Raw genomic sequence first — 7852 nt, forward strand, 5'->3', positions numbered from 1 at the left:
GTAATTGTAAAGCACTGAAGATTCCATAAAATAGATACCTAACTAAATTAAATATTTCATTAAATAATGAAAAAGAATTTCTATAGGCGATTTCTTTTGGGAGGATGTCAGGGTGTCTCAAAACTAGTTATAAAACTTACCAGGACCTATAAGACGCTTCACTTTAAAGTATAATCATATTGGTTCATTGGTTAGTGAGTTAATTATTGTATTTTTATGTTCTAAAGAATGAGATACTACTATATATTTGAATAGTAGTGGCGCCCTTAGCATCTAAGAACTCGTGTTTTCTAAAGGGTAAAAAGGGAGGAGAAAAATAGCCTAAAACCACTCAAAGGATTGACCTATAATAGTGTGGAACCATCATGGGATCTATGTGAAGCTTTCCTAAAAAGGAGAACTCAGTATTAAAAGTAATGAAATCTGAAGCTATAGTCAAATAAACCTTACTTACTACTTTATGTTATAGGATAGTACTTATTAACTTAATAGATTAGGTAGGTGCTTTTTTTACATAATTAAATTACCCCCCCCAAAAATTTTACCCCCGGGGTAAATTAGTTTGGGGGGGGTAATTAAGATAAGATAAGATTTAGATAAGATTTATTTTCCTCAAAGGTACAACATGTTTTATTAAGTATATATCATACATTAAGTTACTATGCTTTGATTGGTTTGATTCTTCTGGTTTGTTATGTTTGATTCAAGTTTAAGAACAATTTACATAATAACTATTATTAAGTACCTAGCATGGAATTGGCCGAACTTCGTCTCCACCTAGTTGCCAGGCCAGTTCGAATAGGATGAAAATATCATTTTACAAGAAAAATTCCATGCAACATTGTACCAGATAGTTGGCATAACCCTTTAAGGGTTGTGGAGCCACTGGTGTACTTTGACGCTTGCCAAGCCGATACAATGTTATATGTGCAAAACAATCTTAACAATAATGATAATAATAATAAATACAATATCTTGCTGTGTATTTCAGACATCCTCCTACTGTCAGTTGCAACTCCTCCAAGCATAAATTCGGAACAATTAAGGAACCAAAACCTTCGTAAGAAGTTGCTATTCCCGTTGTGATCCCTTATCAACTCTACCCAGACAGTTTCCTTTGTAACAAATTATTTTCATTATAGAGTGGGGTTTGTCCGTGTCTAAGGACATCTCCACACTAATAATTACAGGGTAACGATAAATATCGCGACAACGCTGGTCCAATACCAATAAATACAATACTTAGAAGATGTGTCTATAGATAATAAACCGTACCTATGTGACGTATTTAGGTACCTAAGTGAACAAGGAGTAATGATTGGTTTCGATTCCTACGGAATCTGAGTTTTATTTCTTGAGAAGGGATATAAAAATCCACTAGTGTACAAAAAAAATAAAATATAGGTCATATGCGATTCCTACGGAATCTGATTTTGGTATTTTGAGGTGAAGGGAGCGTGTCCCCTAAGTGTGTAAGGTTCGATTCCTCCGGAATCTGATTTTTGTGTTTTGAGAACTAGTCACATCATAGCTGTGAATGGGGTACAAACATGTAGTGGGACGTGGGGGGGATTGGGGGAGAGGGGAGAGGGGTTGGTTCCCAAAAAACGTTATATTAATCACGCCTTTTTTATAAAAGAGAGGGGTGAAAGTGGGTCATGGTAAAGATAAAAAACTGTGGCGCGCTGTCGCGTGCTTAATTTGGTCATAGCTTTGCTTTTAGTAGAGTCTTAATCTTACTATTGTTTAGGCACGAAAAATGTTCGGAGAGGAAGAATACCAACAAATGTGGCAGCCGCTACGCAATCGATTGACAATAACATATCAACGACTTCTCAATATAGTTAATGGTGACAATGTCAGCGAGGAAGTGCGTCGTGAGGTAGCCCGTCTACTATACCAGCAGGGTTATCTTGAAACCGAGTTGGCACTCACTCTGTACAACCCAAACAAGGACATGGAGTATCATGAAAATAAATTGAGTGAAATTGCTCAGCAGATTACTGCTCAAGAAGGGGCATGTCTCCAACTTTAACTCTAGAAAGTGGCCATTACCGGTCCAGGGCCAGTGACGGTCAAATTCTCTATAACTTCATACACAAGATATCCTCAAAAAATACCCACAAAACATCCACGAAAAATATCTACAAAAAATATCTACAAAGATATCCACAAAAAATCCACAAAAAATCCACAGGAATATCCACAAGATATACCCGTGAAAAATAGAACATTTGAAAAGTTATGCTGCTAATTTTGAATAACTATGGCTATTAAGATGAATTGTTCAGTGAGAAATAGTACTGTTAAAAATTAGAATTAAAATAAAATTATTTGTGTACTTATTTTAAAACATACCATAAATTCATCAATTTTATTTTATTAATAAATCCTAGATATCTTGCAATGACTTTAATTATAAAAAAAAAAGAATGGGTAAAGTAATAGGATGTCTGTAAATATGTTGTTAATATGTTGCTATGGGTTAAACCTATTAATATTATTAATATTGTATTGGCATCAAAATAGGAAGTGAAATAAATAAAAAGAATATAAGTTGGTAAAGTAAAGAGTTGATTAAGTATTGGGGAAAAGTTAAAGAATTGAAAGGGTAAAGGGGAGGATGGGGGGGGAGGGAAAATCGAATGGAGAAAAGGGGTGTAGTGAGCGGTTTATTCACGACCGTGGCCACTTGTCAGACTGAGCGGCGCGTATTGTTTGGTATAGGCAAGGGGGGAAAAAAAAGGGGGTGGGGGGAGGAGTGGTTTCCTGGTATAGCGCATAAAAAAGGCGGGAGGAAAAACAATTGGTTATAAAGCATAGGGGAAAATAAGCGGGAAGCGGAAGTGGGGAAAGTGTATTACTTATTAATAAATTTAATTAAAGATTACATAATATATGGTATTAAAACACAAGGGGGGTATAAATATGGGGGAGATTAGGTCAAAATTTAATTGTTTCCAAGATGTCAAATCAAGAAGAAGAGGAAGGAGGACAAGGCCAAGGTGCTATACCAGGAGGAGCGCCGGGAATTCCGGTAGATGCTGGAGGTGAGGAGGATGCTCCCCTCCATGCTCAGGTACAGGAGCTCGTCGCCATGCTTGACACCAGCGAAGAAGTAGATGATCCTGTACCCGTACCCGACGTCCAGCAGCTGTTGAACCTCGCGGCAGTGCCTGATCTACTCCCATTTCCGGGGGTAGACAGGCGCTGTTTAGACCTCTGGTTTATGGTCAAGCGCAGGTTGATGGGCGTCGTGTACGAGGGGGACATGCTGATGTGGAGGAGGTTCCGCAACGACGTCATCGATGAAGAAGTCCTCCGCATGATGTATGGAAACTATGGGTTAGTCGTGCGGTTAATTCAAGCAATGCCCACGTACGCCCGGTCCTTCCAAGCCAACATGGACGCCATCGCCGCAATGGACCGCCTGGTCACAGTCCAGCAGGACATCCTTGAGGAGCTGCTCAACCAGGAACCCGACGGCGCCTACGGCGACTCCAGCGACTACGACTCATAGATGGCTATGCCCTCTGTACAAGAGCTTAACCAGTCTGCGATAGTCATTTTAATAAATTTCGATATCAAAATTTGAATAAATAAATAAATTTTCGGCCAAAATTCAACAAAACTTTGTTATTTTTATTAGATAGATAGAGGTTGCGTGATTCGTTAGCTGCTGGATAAAATGATATAAAAGAAATAAAATATGGTTGAAATATGGGTAAAGAACCGATAGAAAATCGATAAAAAACCGATATAAAAAACGATAAAAATGGATAAAAAACAAACTATGCCAAGCTACTCTATACTTGGGTATGTGTGTCGGTTCCTACGGAACCTATTCGTTATGATTTGAGGTTAAGAAAATGCTGTTTTATTGAATTTTATCAAAGAAGTTTAATGCTTACAGAAAGTCGAGGGCTAATAAAATAAGGAGTACGGATAGAAACAAGACTTGCGAAAATCTAAAAAAAATCTTAAAAACATAAAAATCCTTTCCTGATTGGTTTAAACAAAGAAAAATCCAAAAAGAACAGTGTAGATTACACTTTGGTATTAACCAATGTTGAGTAAAAAGAAAGAAAAATATTTGCATTTTAATTAAAACTCAATTTTGTTTAGGTAATAAGTAAAACATTTTTTCTTAAAAATATTTTTATTATCAATTAACTTAATTTCAAGTGGAAGGTTGTTAAAGATAGTTGGAAAAGAGTTAAGAGGGGCGTGCAGGAGAAAGTTTCTATTGGTGCCCGGTTCGTAAGCAAAGTTGTTCCTGTTCCTTGTGCCATATGTATGTCTGTCTTGAACAAAGTTCCAAGTGTTTTCAAAGATTTTAGGAAAAATGCCTAATTTATAGGCGTGCATGAATTTACAAACATTGAATTCAATTAATAGGTTGAATGGAAGTATGCCATTAGATTTAAAAAATTCAGCTGTGTGAGCTCTGCTTGGTAAGTTTTCAATTATTCTAATGGCTTGCTTTTGTAGTTTAATAATTGGTGCTAACAGATACATAGGGCAGGCAGTGAACAGGAGACAACAATATTCGATGTTCAACTTAATGTAAGAAGTATAGAGTAGCTTTAGGTGTTTTTTGTCCAACAAATGACGCATTACTTTCATACTATAAATTATTTTAGAGACTTTGCTATAGACTTTTTCAAGATGATAAGAAAATTTCATTTTCTCATCTATTTGAATTCCTAAGTGTTTGATACTACCCTCGTTGGTACCGCTAACAAGATCCAACTTAGTAATTTTTGATTCATCATTTTCATTGTGATTGTTCATGTTTACATAAACTTCGAAGTTGGTCTTAGCTGCGAGCTCAGCGGGGGTGAGTATCTCTCGGGGGGAGGAAAAGACCATACATTTGGTCTTGCGGGGGTGTATGAGAAGCTTATTGGCGTTGTATCATTGGGTCCGTCTGGGGACAAGCTCCTTTGCAAGGTTTATTAATTGGATAATATTCTGCTTTTCAATGAAGCCCACTGCGTCATCAGCAAAGAGATTGATTAGGATCTCTTCACTGCATGAAACAAGGTCATTGATGAAAATTAAAAAAAGAATTGGTCCCAGGACTGACCCCTGGAGTACGCCAATGATAATGAATTCAATAGTAGAGGAGAAAAGGCCCTTAAAAAATACACGCTGCTTTCTATTTGCATAATAACTACGGAACCACTCGAGTGCAACCCCCCTTATCCCTGAATTCTCAAGTTTGCTAAAAAGAATGTCCCTATTTATCATGTCAAAACACTTCCTTATGTCCAAAAATATGGCCATACAGGAAGCGTTTCGACTGAGTGCTTGGGTGATCATTGTACTTAAGTTCAATACATTATGAAAGGTTGAGATCCCTTTCATGAAGCCAAACTGGCGATTGCTAAAAAAAGACCGATCCTCTAAAAACTTAACCAGCATATCACAGACATATTTTTCGATGGGTTTGGAAAAGTTATCAATGAGACTAATGCCTCGATGATTATCTGCCTCGCTGAGTGAACCAGATTTGTGAAGGACAACTATTTTGGAAGTTTTCATTTTTTCAGGAAAAGTGCCATTTTGGAGTGATAAATTATAAACATGTGTTAGGGGAGTGGCAATGGTATCAGCACAGCGAGACAGAACATACATCGAGACATCATTGATGTCTGTGGAACGCTTAGGTTTAATGCTACGGATAATATTAATAACCTTGAAGGGGTACAATGGTTCAAAAAAGAGGGAGTCTTGACATGGGGGTGGTAAATATTCAAAAAAATTTTTGGGGGTGGAAGGAATTTCAGGCCTTAGGGAAGACCCAATCTGACTAAAATAACGATTGCCTACAGCAAGCAGATTTAGCCTGCTAAAAGCGCCAGTTGACGGCGTTTTCCGTACCGTGTGGGAGCGGCGCTAGGTGCACAACCACGGTAATCGGATAATTTAGCTCAGACGGCTACAGAACTGAGTCTAATTTAGTCTGAATGACCGCAGAGAGAGAGTTGAGTTATGAGGGGCCCCTGCCAGGCCCTCTGCCGGAGCAGCCGCGCGTAGTCGAGCGAGGGACACACTGGGTGGATACCGCGCTGAACGCCCACAGGGAGACCAACCTGCTAGCCATGGGAGTGCCTCCAGTGCCCCGGGTGCCTCTGGAGAACCTGCCAACGACGCTCCCCGAGATTTCCAGCCCTCCAGAGCCTATCTTCTCCGCCGATACCTTCATCAACGGCCAGCCATGTCCACCTGGCCCCCTCTACCTGGGGCCCCCAGGTATCCAACCCGCTAAGCCGCAGCTAGCTAAGTCCGAGACCAGGCCCGTCAAGTCGTGGTCTGATGCACTCGGAGCCGCGCCCAACCCCCAGGATTCAGCCTCTCCCGGCACCGTGCCCGTCAAGTTGTGGCAGGACGCCCCCGGAGCCAAGGCTGGCCCCGACAACCTGGCCTCTCCCAGCGCCGATCCCGTCAAGTCGTGGCCGGACGCCCCCGGAGCCAAGGCTGGCCCTGACAACCCGGCCTCTCCCAGCGCCGAGCCCGTCAAGTCGTGGCCGGACGCCCTCGGAGCCACGAATGGCTCCGATACCTCAGCCACTCCCGGCGCCGAGCCCGTCAAGTCGCGGCCGGTTGCCCCCGGAGCCAAGGCTGGCCCCGTGCCAGCCACCACTTACAAGCTAAATGCTGTCACTCCAGCAAATGGCCAACCACCCCAACTCCGTACGGCCAAGCGGGTGGCCTTGCCTGGGCGCAGCATCATGGCTGTCCCTGTTGAGCTAGTGGGACACTGCACCAAGGATGCCATCCAGCTGTCTGCTCCGGAACAAAGGCCTGGCGTCCCGGTGGTCCCGCAGCCCTTGAAGGGGAGGTTGTGGTAAGACGGCAGCATACGGACGGGCATTACACAGAGTTGCTACGCAGTGGCTTATCAAATCAAGCCTTCTGCGATAATCCTATTATCACCATTTCACCCCTGCCCGCTGAGACCCCACAGGCAGCGGTCAGATTGGACTGTCTAATAGGGGGAGGGACGCGGCCACCTTACAACCCCGCGCCCCAGGCAACTATCCTACCGGGAGGTGGTTACCTTCCCCTTTACTGCAGCTTACCCCACAGATGCCTACCGCCGCAGGGCTCCGCCCTTGTCTCCCCACACCCCCTTCAACCTAACCTATTGTTATCATCTATTTTTGTATATATAGTAATAACCCTATTGTAAATGTATTCAGTTTTAAATATATCTTTGTAGTAGTAAATACTGCTAGTTCTTTATTGGTAGAATTCTTTAAGGCTAGGGGCTCGTTGGATTCGAACTCGCGACGGTAAGCTGAAACGCTTCAACTTACCACACTACCTTGTAATTCACGTTCATTTGTCAGGGATCTTATAAAAGGATAAGACAATGGCCGATAAATTGATGTACATCCCCAATTATGATACACAAAAGTACCCTATCTGTAGATTAAAATTAGTGGTTGAAACAAAAATTATTTAATGAACCAACAAATCAAAATTTACTAAAGTCCCCAAAGTTGTTAAGCCAACAAAAAAGAAAACGTTATTATAAAACCTTGGGGACTAGTGTAATAAACAGCCCATTGTCCCCTCTCTCTCTGACAATTAATACAATGATCTTAATGGGCGATAGATTTATATTGATCCATAATTATGATGAACACAATTACCTCCTTATACACTATAATTATTGGTGGAAAAGTTTGCACACTGTTTTATTGCACTACCCAAACAAGATTTTATATAAAAAAAAGTCCACAAGTTTTTCAACTAAAGAATAAGAGAATGATACTTTTTTTTTTTAAACTGAAGAAAACTATAAAGAATGTGTACTGTACAAAACCAGAACCCTCGGGTC

Source organism: Acartia tonsa, chromosome 13 (assembly GCF_053477335.1).
Source record: "Acartia tonsa isolate MP-2025a chromosome 13, ASM5347733v1, whole genome shotgun sequence".
In the NCBI taxonomy this organism is placed as follows: Eukaryota; Metazoa; Arthropoda; class Copepoda; order Calanoida; family Acartiidae; genus Acartia; species Acartia tonsa.